Source organism: Erigeron canadensis, chromosome 2 (assembly GCF_010389155.1).
Source record: "Erigeron canadensis isolate Cc75 chromosome 2, C_canadensis_v1, whole genome shotgun sequence".
NCBI classification, from domain to species: Eukaryota; Viridiplantae; Streptophyta; class Magnoliopsida; order Asterales; family Asteraceae; genus Erigeron; species Erigeron canadensis.
The window spans coordinates 9404215-9417167 of record NC_057762.1 but is presented as its reverse complement, the minus strand read 5'-3'; positions in this window follow the sequence as shown (position 1 = coordinate 9417167).

The following is a 12953-nucleotide window of genomic DNA, read 5'->3' as shown; positions in this document are numbered from 1 at the left end:
TAAAACACCTTTGGGGAAATGGTAGTATAGTATAGCTAGTATTGACCATGGCTTGTATTGTGACATATATTGCTAGGTTGTGGACATTAGACGATCATTGGACATTCGTAGCTTGATATTAACTTGTTGTTGCTGAATCAAGGTGAGTTCCGTAGCTCCCTACTCAATTGAGATTCGGGCTGAAAAGTGTTCACATACGTGCTTGTTTGATTGTTTGGTTGATTTGATTTATGGCTCATTGTTTGTTTAGTGGAAATGGATGGACTTGTGATTGAGATTGTTATGCTTTTGGACTTGTTGATTGGTCGATGTACTTCCAAGTGTTTTACACTCGCAAACATGCTTTTGTACTTGTTTGATTGATTGTTCGACGGTTTATTCATTACTTGGTTGGTTTTGCGCATGATTGTGATATTATGATTTTTTAGGATAGTTGGGCCTACATGGAAGTCGGTTATGCTTTTCAAAGGGTTTTAGATGTGGTAGGAAGGTTGTGGGTGACCCTATATATAAGCATCTAGAACTTGATGAAAGTATAATCCTCTGAAGTGTAGGTACGTGTTGTGTTGTGGAACGGATGGATATTGGATTGTGTTTGTCTTGGACTTATACGCGCTTTACACGCAAACATACTTATTTACGCGCTTTACACGCAAGCATACTTATTTACGTGTTTTACACACAAGCATACTTATTTATACACTTTACACGCAACGTATACTTATTTATGCGCTTTACACGTAACATATACTTATTTGTGCGCTTTACACACAAAATATACTTATTTATGCGTTTTACATGCAATGCAAACCCTTTTCGTGACATGGATGACCTACATTTGACATTTTTCATGGCGCATGTATGCATACAATACGTGACTTGATATTATCACCACTTCTGCTCATTTATTACACGTAACTATCTTACTCCATATGATCTTATTGTGATTTGACATTGTGACTATCGACAATGGTTCCTTGTGAACCATTATTACGAACTCACTAACCTAGTGTTGACTTTGTTTAGTACACTTTTCAGGTAACCAAAAGATTCCAAGATGTGTCGGTTGATTGATGCTTGTGCTAGAACTTGAGCTTGGACTTACATGGATCCAAGATTCATTTGCCCCCCATATTTTGCATTTATGCATTATGTACTTGTTTGTTGAAGTTGGATTCACCAAATCCCTTTTATTCATATAGTTCATGTTCTACGATAATTCCATGCATACGCTGTATCTTTTCGGTGATATTTCGAGCCTTGCTCGGGGTGTTACAATAATAATGTATAGCCGATTTATAAAAAATTAAGTTGACTCATTATTATCCTTTATTTATACTTCATCCATATTATTTAAACATTAGAATATCATTAGTTATATATGTTCATCCCGCGTATTACGCGGGATAATAATCTAGTATCATAATGAAATAGTTTATAATATAAAATCCTCAACAATTTAATTAAATACATTATTAATTTTAATGAAATAAGTTACTAGAAATATCATATGATTTTAATTTAATTTATATAACCTATATGTTTTTATATTCTAATTTTTGAACGGGATATACTCTACATGTGACTACGTATCTAGATCTTATCAACATCATCCTATTTGGACACTAATACTTCAATTAGTGTTATAAATCTGATTTGTTTTGGAAAGTTATATTTTTAAAATTTTTTTTTTTGAAAGGTGAATTTCATTGAAAGTTTCATGTCGTGATTCGATAATGAGAGATCTAGCATACGTTGTCTTAACCGGGTCCGCGCTAGAGAACTCCCTCGAAGTAGATATGCCTATTTCAAATACCCGATGGGAGAAAACCCCCTACTAATCCATCTGAAGGCACGACGATTAATAGGGGTAAACCTTGCCCCCTCAGAGTTGAACCTGAAGATACCCAAGCCAAACCTTCATAAAGGGACTTAATTCCTATGTCCTTCCCAAGGCTTGAACTCAAAACCTTCTACAAGTGGGAATGGTTATTCAACCATTAAGATAAAGTTTTGGAAAGTTATATAATCAGGTAAAACTCGCCATGTAGCACCAAAACGGATACGGCAAAATGGCACGGGAACGATACGGGAACGGGGAACGACAAAATTAAAGAAATTAGGATACAGGTACGGCAAAGATACAACAATTAAAATATATAAAAAATAAATATATGTTTGATTTATATAGAGAAAGACTTGAGACTTGAGACTTGAGAGATTAAGTATAATTATATATGTATAATTTTATAATATATGCTTGATGGTGACTGGTGATCACGGATTAAATTTTTACCAATCAATTTTGGAATAGAAATATCGTAATGCTGATCTCAATTGTATATTTAGTTGGTTTGTGTATGGGGGTGTGCATAGTCGCAAAATGGCTGTCGTTTTTGAAATACAATAAACTCATTGAAACCCTAATATTAAATAGATACGGTATGGAAACTTCATAAAAACATTTTGGTATATACGGAAACTTCAAAGAAATGTTTCTTAAGCGTTTCGTACGAGCATCCGTTCCCATAGAGTTTCTGAAACGGGTACGCTTACCTGTTTGAAGTTTCGGTGCATCATAAGGTAAAAGTATAGTTATACAATGACTATGAAAAGACATCTCATGTTTGATTTACAATGAAAAATCTTGTCGTCATACTTTTTGATATAATAGAGTTATGATTTTTTTTTTACATAAAAACTTATACATTTTATATCAAAAGTATATCTCATAAAGTTTATGATAAAAGTACAACTAATTTAAGCCACGTTAAATATAACAACCCATAGAAAAAACATAGAGTTATTAATTTGTAATTTAAAAGTGAGGTCGAATTATTAGACAAACTTTTAGATTATTTTCTTAAAACGAAAAAACGTAGCCGCTTATAAGCTAAAACCACAATCTGACTATATGATATACAAACATGATACTCGTCACAAGTGTATTAAGAAATCCAGGTCCCGCTAGTCTAAAATTTTGGCTCCGCCACTAATCACTGCTGACACTATTACCGTCACTTGGTTGTCGCCACCACTATTCCAACCGTCGTCATATTGTCTAGGTATAAGGGTAGTATTAAACATTAACAGAATTGTACCTTAAAGTTTAATTGTGGTAAAAGCTAGTTGGTTTTGAGGTTGTACGTTACACATGAAATGTTTTAAAAAGTAAGTTAGTTTGTATAAGTGTATTAAGAAACAATGTTTTAAAAACCTGTATTTTAGTTATACCGGTGTGAAAAATATCTCCAATATTACCGGTATTATCAGTATTACCGGAAATACTAGATGGTATGACTATTTTAATTTCTTTTGTTTTTTTATATTAAAATCCTACAAAACAAGTTAGAATTTAACAAAAATAGTTAAAATACGATTATAATCATTTCAAAGATAATATCAAATATGTATTACATAACAAAATATAGGTTTTAAAGTTCATAAACAACAAAAAATAACATTAAATTATTATAAAAATAATTTTAAAAAAAATTCAATTTTATTTTTTGAAAATAGTAGAAACACCGGAATGGTAATACCGGAAAATACCGGGAATATCGGCCGGTATTTAATAATGAAAATACCGGGCTTAAAATTTTGGAGTACCCACCAATACCCAGTAGTGACTCAATAGTAAGCCAAGTGAAGCAAGACTTTAGGACCAAAAAGTTTGAAGGCCTCATATTTTTACATATAATCATACTTTAGGACTCAATTTTTCCTCAAAGTCCATCGATTTGTTGGTTAAAATTGCTTCGAACATGTTTGAATCGAAACTAACTTTAAAAAAAAAAAAGATTAGAGAAAAAAAAATTAATATATAAAATTATGTGTCATGTGATATGTGAATATGTTCCCTTACATAGTTATATATTATTATGTCCAAGAAGTGTATCAATATACCAAAGTATAATGAACACAAATAGTTGTAGGGGGGTGAATACAACTTTTCCTTAATTCTTAACTATCTTTTGAAATAAAGCTTTAAAGATTCAGATTGCAAAATATAAATTTTAAGTAGCTAGAATCAATAAAACAGTAAAGAAGTAAACAATCATTCTTGAATGCAAATTGTGGTTTTCAAATGTAATCCTTTATTAAGATATAATATATACACAAAGAATTACAGGGTTGTTGCGGAAACAAGATAACCTACAGTATCTAAACAACCCCTGAAATGACAAACAACAATCAAGAAGTTCTTGCTCAAGAGAAGCAACCCAAGCTGACTTCTTACAAGCTAAGCTGTGTATAAGAGCAGAGAGAACCTGTACAAAGAATGATTCTAAGGAAATGCCACACATATGCATACAAGGAATGTGGCTTTTATAGGCAAAAACCATTCTTCTCTTGGTATCCAATTAAGCCACGTATTCTTCTTCTGTTGGACGATCAAAGGAATATTTGATCGTGCCTTCATCATACTTGTGGTCCCCAAAACCTGCAGCACGATATTTTGATCTTCCAATAAGAGTATGGACACGCATATGTATATCTATCACCAACCTAGATTCTAGAAACCTTCCTAGTTACGTCATTTGTTCTTATCAACAAAATCTAGGTTGTCATTCTTCACTTGATTATCAGACACAGATTGCTCGTTTGTCAGGAGCAAATCTGTCCAAGTGTTTTCAAGCCATGTAACCTGTAGGTGTAATGTTAAGGGTAAATGATTGCCCTTCAACAGTGGTGTGTTGTTGCACCAAAGTATCCCGAGGGAGAATTTTTGAGGCCTGTATCTCTCCTTGTGATCTAGGAGAGACATTGACAGCATGTGTAGACTCAGAGTGTAAGAGAGAAGAAGTCTGACCAGCTTGGGAAATGCAAACAATGTCACCTTGGCGTTCAATATTTGCATCCTTTGGCTGATCATCCTCAGAAATGATGTGCATAGACTCTGACTCTTGTTGGATCTGGGCTGGATCCACTGTTGTCCCTTTAATGCTATCATCAACCTTTTGGGAGGCTGATGATGGTGAAATGGGTGGACTCACAGTATGACCTTGGGAGAAGGTCTTTGTTTCAATACCTTAACCCTGTTTGGAGGGTTGGGTAGAAGCAGTTGTTCCCTTTTTCTCGTCTACACTCTTTTGGGAGAGTGCAAATGGGTGTGGTGATTTCGGCTGATCAGCTTGGGTGATTGGGTCAGCTTCGGAACGTTCCTCAGCTTCAAATGCACCTTGGGGGACTTTAATTCTGATTATTGTTGATTTGTCAACCCCAGAAGCTGATCCAGATTTCTTTGAGCGAATCTTTTTAGCATTGTGAGGTACTAAGTCCTCAACAATGGGTCTTTTAGATTGGATTTTCGACATGGTGGATGAGGGTGTGGCTAGAGTGGCTGATGATGTGGCCAACTCTTCACCCTTTTTAGAAGAAGAAGAAGTAGATTTGGAAGAGTTAAGAGATTTAGAAGCTTGTGTACCTTGACTTTCCTAATTGGCAGATTGACTGTTGGACTCAGATCGCGTCGAAGGAGAGGTAGCTTCCTCCAAAGCTTGTTGTTCTCTTTCTCTTGTTCTGCAAAAATCAAGGTAAATCTGCATGCTTGGGTCAGACCCTGCGCAGTCACCTTGGGATTATTAAAGATGTTAGTATTAATGGCCTTACATTCCAGAGTTTGGCCAGTTGCCAAGCTGTAGTCACCATCAAGAATAGTTTCTATGATAAGTGCAAGAATTCTACCATAGGATATGATAAAAGTCTTATTGGTGACTCGGCAAACTAAGTCTTTAAAAATAAATTTTGCATAATCTACTCTGGTCATAGTGACCATAGAATGAAAAATTTGCAATTCTAAGACGTTAGGCTGATCAAAACTGTCTGCCTTCATTCGAAGAGTTTTACATATAGTACTTAATAAGTAATTCCAGATGCCTGTTAAAATTTCATTTTAACAATAGAAGATAGAGTACCAGCATAATCAACAAGTGATAAAACATTTTTGGCCTCTGTATGGGTGGCAACCTGAGCATAATCATCTTCATCCATATAGGCAAGTTCAAAAGCAGACCTAAGTTTATTCTCAGTAATATATACCTGCTTCTTACTGTTGAGAATAGTGCCTCTGATTGCAACATCACCCTTCTTTGTTTTTCCAACCACACAGCTCGCCCAAAATTCACAAAGAAGATCTTGAAACACCAGTATGGCTTTTCAATCAACATCTTGCCAAACGGATGATGCCATAAAAAGGCAACAATGTCATCATATACTTCTGCCCAAGAAGGAGGATGAACATTGGCACAGACGAGATTTACTATCTTGATTTTGCTAGAATCAAGACCCGCCGGACTTACAACTACATCACTTCCCACCGCATAAGGGGAAAGCTTATTGGCGCTTATCGGAGCTGGGTATTGGACTCCCGAATCCGATGAAGAAGAATTATTGTTATCATTATTATTAGATTGAGTAGAAGCAGATGATGAGGATGCCATTGATTATTAATGAAATTAAAATGAAGAATTAAAAAAAATATGATCTTAATGTAACAGGACACAGATTAGAAAACAGAGAGAAGAGAATAATATATGAGAAAATGCAATTGATTTGGGGATTAGGTTAAATCGAATATATATAGTTTAATAATATATATATATATATATATTAAAATAACCGTTTCGAGGGAAGAGAGAGAAAAGATTTAATGGGAAGAGAACAACTAGTGGGGCGCACTTTTTGCAGAACGATACCGTTACCACCACACGTGTCCCACTCCAAAAAAAAAGGTAAACAAGTAAACAAAATAAATTACTCTAAATAATAAAACGTACTGAGATATTTAATAATAAAAACAACTCCTAAGCTGGGTCAGACTCAGCTTACCCATTTTTGCTTGATAAATACCAAGTAAAAGTGGGTAGTCTGGGTCAACACAGCTTACCCTTAAATTATTGATGATACTTCAAGGGGTTGGACTTATTATTACTTATCTCACTGCCTCTTACATATTTAGCATACCAAACTTACTTATAAGATAATTGAACCTATTTTCATCCAATGGCTTTGTGAACAAGTCTGCAAGCTGATTATCAGTTGGATTGAAATGAAGTTCAACATCTTCTTTCATCACATGATCTCTAATGAAGTGAAATCTGATATCAATGTGCTTAGTCCTAGAATGAAGCACATGATTGTTTGAGATTGCTATGGCACTTGTATTGTCACAAAAGATAGGAGTTTTTGATGCAGTGACACCATAGTCTTGCAACTGAAATTGCATCTACAAGACTTGTGAACAACAACTTCCTGCAGCAACATACTCAGCTTCTGCAGTGGAAATGGAGACTGAATGCTGCTTCTTGCTAGACCAGCTTACAAGTCTATTGCCAAGCAATTGACAAGCTCCTAATGTGCTTTTTCTATCTATCTTATAGCCTGCAAAGTCAGAATCTGAATATCCAATTAGATCAAATCCAGAGTCTTTGGGATACCAAAGACCCAGATTGGGACTACCCTTAAGGTTTCTAAAGATTCTCTTTACAGCTTTAAGATGTGATTCTTTAGGATTAGCCTGATATCTTGCACAAAGACAGGTAGCAAACATAATATCTGGTCTACTAGCCATTAAGTAAAGTAATGAATCTATCATACCCCTATAAGCTGTGACATCAGTAGGTTTCTCACTTTTTTCTTCACTCAGCATATCACCAGTTCCCATAGGAGTTTTCATAGGTGAGCAATCACTGAAACCAAATTTACTTAAAATATCTTTAACATATTTTCCTTGATTTATGAAAATTCCATGTTTAGTTTGTTTTACTTGTAAACCAAGAAAATAGTTAAGTTCACCCATCATGCTCATCTCATACTTTTTAGACATTAAATCAGAAAACTTTTTGCAAAGTCTTTCACTGCTAGACCCAAATATGATATCATCTACATAAATTTGTACAAGCAGAATTTCACCTTTATATTTTCTCACAAACAAAGTCTTGTCAACATTACCTCTTGGAGCTTGTTTGAGACCATAAAGAGCCTTATCAAGCTTAAACACATGGTTGGGAAACTTTGAGCTTTCAAAACCTGGAGGTTGTTCAACATAGACTTCTTCTTCCAATTTCCCATTGAGAAATGCACTCTTCACATCCATTTGATAAACCTTGAACCCTTTGTGAGCTGAATAAGCCAAGAACATTCTGATGGCTTCCAATCTTGCCACATGAGCAAAGGTTTCATCAAAATCTATCCCATCTTCTTGTCTGTATCCAAGAGCAACCAATCTTGCCTAGTTTCTGGTCACCACTCCCCTTTCATCCATTTTATTTTTGTAGACCCATTTGGTTCCAATCACAGTCTTATGATGAGGTCTTGGAACAAGTTTCCAAACCTTGTTTTTTTCAAACTGTGTTAGTTCATCTTGCATTGCATTTACCTAAGATGGATCTGCCAGAGCTTCATCAATCTCAGTGGGTTCCATTTTGCTCACAAAATTAACAAACATGCAAAAATTGCCTGTTGCCTTTCTTCTTTTTTTACACCAAACAATGGATCACCAATGATTTGATTTATGGGAGTCCTTGTCCATTTAGTAACATGTTGTGCAGGATTGGTTTCTTGGACAATGGGCTGATTCAGATTAGAAGGACCAGCCTGATCAGCTTGAGGAACAAGTATATCAGCTTGTACCAGAACAGGATCTGAGTCAGCTTGGGAGTCATTTAATGAATTTTGAATATTTTCTTGAGTAGGAGTAGGATCAGCTTGCTCACAATCAAAGAAAGGAAGCTCTTCTTCTTCAATAATTTGCTCCCCCTGAGTTTGAGCATTCTTGTCTTCAACAAGTGGATTAGAGGGAGGCTCATTCTCAGGAACAGCCAATTCTTCTAAGTTAATGTTTTCATCTTCAGGATGTGCATCAACTGGCTTAGAGCAACCTTCATCAATATTCACATTTACAGATTTTTCAATTGTTCTTGTTCTTTTGTTGTTAACTCTGTAGGCTTTCATCATTGTTGCATATCCAAGTACGATACCTACATCTGCTTTTTCTTCAAACTTTCCAAGATGGTCTTTCTGATTCAGAATGTAGCAAGGGCTACCAAACATTCTTAGAAAACCAATTTCTGGTTTTCTCCCCCTAAGAAGTTCATATGCAGTCTTCTGGTGTCTTCTCACAATGAGAGATCTGTTTTGAGTGAAGCAGGCTGTGTGAATGGCTTCAGCCTAAAAATGAGGTTTGACATTGTTTTGTGCCATCATGGATCTGGCAGCTTCAATGAGGGTTCTATTTCTTCTTTCTACAACACCATTCTGTTGAGGAGTTCTTGCAGCTGAGTACAGTTGTGAAATACCTTTCTCACTACAGAATGAGTTGAGAGTGACATTTTTGAATTCAGTACCATTGTCACTCCTTAACTGCCTAACAGGCCTTTTATAAAGTATTTCAGCTTGCTTGATAAAATGAATAATACTATCACCAGCATCACTCTTTTGCTTTAAAAAGAAAACCCATGTATATCTTGAAAATTCATCAACAATGACCAAAGTATACCTCATTCCAGTAAAGGAGGGAGTACTTATTGGTCCAAATAGATCTATGTGCAGCAAATCCAAACAACTGTCAATGGTTGAGCATGTTTTTGACTTAAAAGAAGCTTTGTGTTGTTTTCCTTTCTCACGAGGACCACACAGCTTGTCCTTCTCATACTTGATCACTGGCAGACCAGACACCAACTCTTTCTTGCACAGCTTGTTGATGTCTTTGAAGTTCATATGAGACAGCCTCTTATGCCACAACCAATTCAACTCATCTTGATTCTTTGACATGAAGCACACTTCTTTTGTTACAGTGGCACTCCTCATGTCAAAAGAATACAAGGAATCATCTCTCTCTGCAATTAACACCACATTGCCTTCCAAATCCAAAACAATACCCTTATCAGCTCGGAATCTTACTTCATAGCCAGCATCACACAATTGACTCACACTAATCAGATTGTGCTTCAAACCATTTACATAAGAAACCCTTTTGAAAGTAAGGGGACCATTTGACAAAATTCCAGATCCTTCAGTTCTTCCTTGGGAGTCATCTCCAAATGTAACACTAGGACCAGCGCTTGTCCTAAAGTTACAAAGCAGGGACTTACATCCGGTCATATGCTTGGAATACCCACTGTCCAAGTGCCAGGTATGTGCATCATGATAGCCCTGCATTTTGTAATAAGAGATTAGTTAATTTTGGGAACCCATCCAAGGATGGGTTCACCAAAGCTGACCATTGGGTCTGACTCAGATTGGGAGACTGAACTGACATTCTTATCACATTTTGAAACCCATTGTTGCTTAATCTGACCCTTCCCAGATTTGAAATTCTTTTTAGCAACTTTCAGAGTTTCCTTTTGTGCAAAACCTTTGCCAATTCCAGATTTCTTACATTTAGATCTTAATTTACTTTGATTAACAACATTGGGATCAGACACTTTTGCAAGTAAATTTTTTTCATCAAAAATCTTACCTTTTCTGGACTCAACATATTTGGAAATCATTTTGTCAGAGTCAGACTCAAGGTGGTTTGAACTAGACACAGATTTTGTTGAAACATTTCCCTTAGAACTAGACTTCTCATTTTTCAACATCTTACTTTTCCCTTTTGGAACACTCTGATCTCTAATTTTCCTTTTGTTTCTTTATAAAACATTATTTTTTGTCCTAGACTTTGGACTTGAAACAGATTGAGTAATTGTTAACTTTGACATATCAAGAGTTTCCTCAGGTTTTAGTTCAATTACCCTATCAGATTCAGACACGGCTTCTGCAATGGTTTGTCCAATAACATCAGGATCATTGAACCCAATACCAGATTTCTGAACCAATCTGATTGGTTTAGAATTCTTTCCCTTGGTTTGTATCTTGGGTGGTGAAGGCAGCTGATAATAAGGTTCCATGGCACAGACTTCACTGATAGCAATAGCTCTATCATAGTCACCATCAAAAATGGCTTGAACTTGATGAGGAACTTGTACATTGACACATTTTGCAGCTCTTTAGAATTGGTACACCATGACTCAGTTATGTGTTTTATTTTCAAAAACTTTTCTTTTGAAGTTTTAGCTTCCTTGACCAAAATTGAGTTCAATTGTTTTTGTGCTTTAACTTCAGACTCTAACTTTTCAATGGTGTAATTCTTTGAGCTTATCTGTTGTTTTAATATTGAAATTTCCTTTTTAAGTTCTCGATTAAAATGTTTTTGTAACAGAAGTCTATTCAACCTTGATAGCTTTGCATTATCACACAGATTGGAAAAGATAGTTACCTCAGGTGGAGTGGTCTGACTAGTAGATGATTTGTGAGCTGACTCAGCTTGCTCTTGCAGTTTGATGAGATCTTTAGCAAACTTCTCTTTAGCCATGAGACATTTCTCATCAGTGTACTCCTCATCTTCTGAAGAGGTAGCACTTTCAGCCCAATCTTTGGCTATCAGACTCTTCTCATCTTTCTCAATCTTCTTACTCAGCTCAGCAACTTGTGCTTTGAGAGCTTTGTATTTAGTCTTGAGTTTTGAATATTTTTCACTTCTTCCACCTTTGGATGACACAGCTTGTGAAGACTCTTTGGATCTACAATCACCAGCCATATGTCCAGTCTTACCACACTTGTAGCAAGTGACTTTGAACATATCATAAGACTTTTTAGTCTTATCAGCTTGTCCACTTTTTTCTTTTTCCTTTGAACTTACCAAAAGATCTCCTTCTTATCCTATCAGGTAGCATAGCCACTTCATTGGCTATCTCCTCACCATCAGATTCATCACATTCAGATTCAGAACAAACAGAATTAGTGTTAGAAATCACAGGTACAGATTCATTGACACAAGGAATGATCTCATTAGATATTGAGCTAGGGTGTTCAGTCATGGAAACAACAAGTGCAATAGGAGGCTGACTATAAGAATCACCCATAGCAATCAACTTTTCAGCCTCCGAACACTCTTGGTTATGGAGCAAACAAAAAAGTCCAGGGAGATCAAGATCATGATACACAGAACTTAGTTTCACAGAAGAAATATAATTGTTCCACTTTGGTGGTAATGAATCTAAAAATTTGCTTTTCAAGACTTCATTTTTCTTAGTAATACCAACGGCGGCTAGATCATTAACCAAAACATTAAAATGGGTATGAGTGTCAGTCAAGGATTCATTTCTCAAAGAGAAAAATCTCTCATACCTCCTGGTTAAGGTCGTAATGGTAGATTCCATGGAGGTAGATCATCCTTCAAACATGACAATCAAAGTACCCCACACTTTCTTAGCTGTAGAACACATTTTAATAGAATGGTAAATATCTTTGGGCACAGCTTGAACAACGAAGTTACGTGCCTTCACATTCAAGTTAGCCAATCTCCTATCCTCATCCCCCCAATCTGCCCTATCCTTAACAATGGTTTTTATTATGGCAGGGATGGTTGGTTGACCATCTTTGACCACTGCATCTACAACAAGAGTCTTTGTAGGAATGTAAGGACCATCTGTCAGGATATAAGGCATATTGTTATCGATGGATTCAAGGAACAAAGACATACGACCTTTCCACCCACTAAAATCATCTTTGTCAAACATGGGTGGTCTGGTATAAGGATAATAACCAAGGATCAAGTCAAGTTAATTCTTAACCCCTGCTCTGATACCACTTATTATGTCACAGAAGTGTATCAATATACCAAAGTATAGTGAACACAAATAGTTGTAAGGGGGTGAATACAACTTTTCCTTAATTCTTAACTATCTTTTGAAATAAAGCTTTAAAGATTCAGATTGCAAAATATAAATTTTAAGTAGCTAGAATCAATAAAACAGTAAAGCAGTAAACAATCATTCTTGAACGCAAATTGTGGTTTTTAAATGTAATCCTTTATTAAGATATAATCTATACAAAAAATTATAGAGTTGTTGCGAAAACAAGATAACCTACAATATCTAAACAACACTTGAAATGACAAACAACAATCA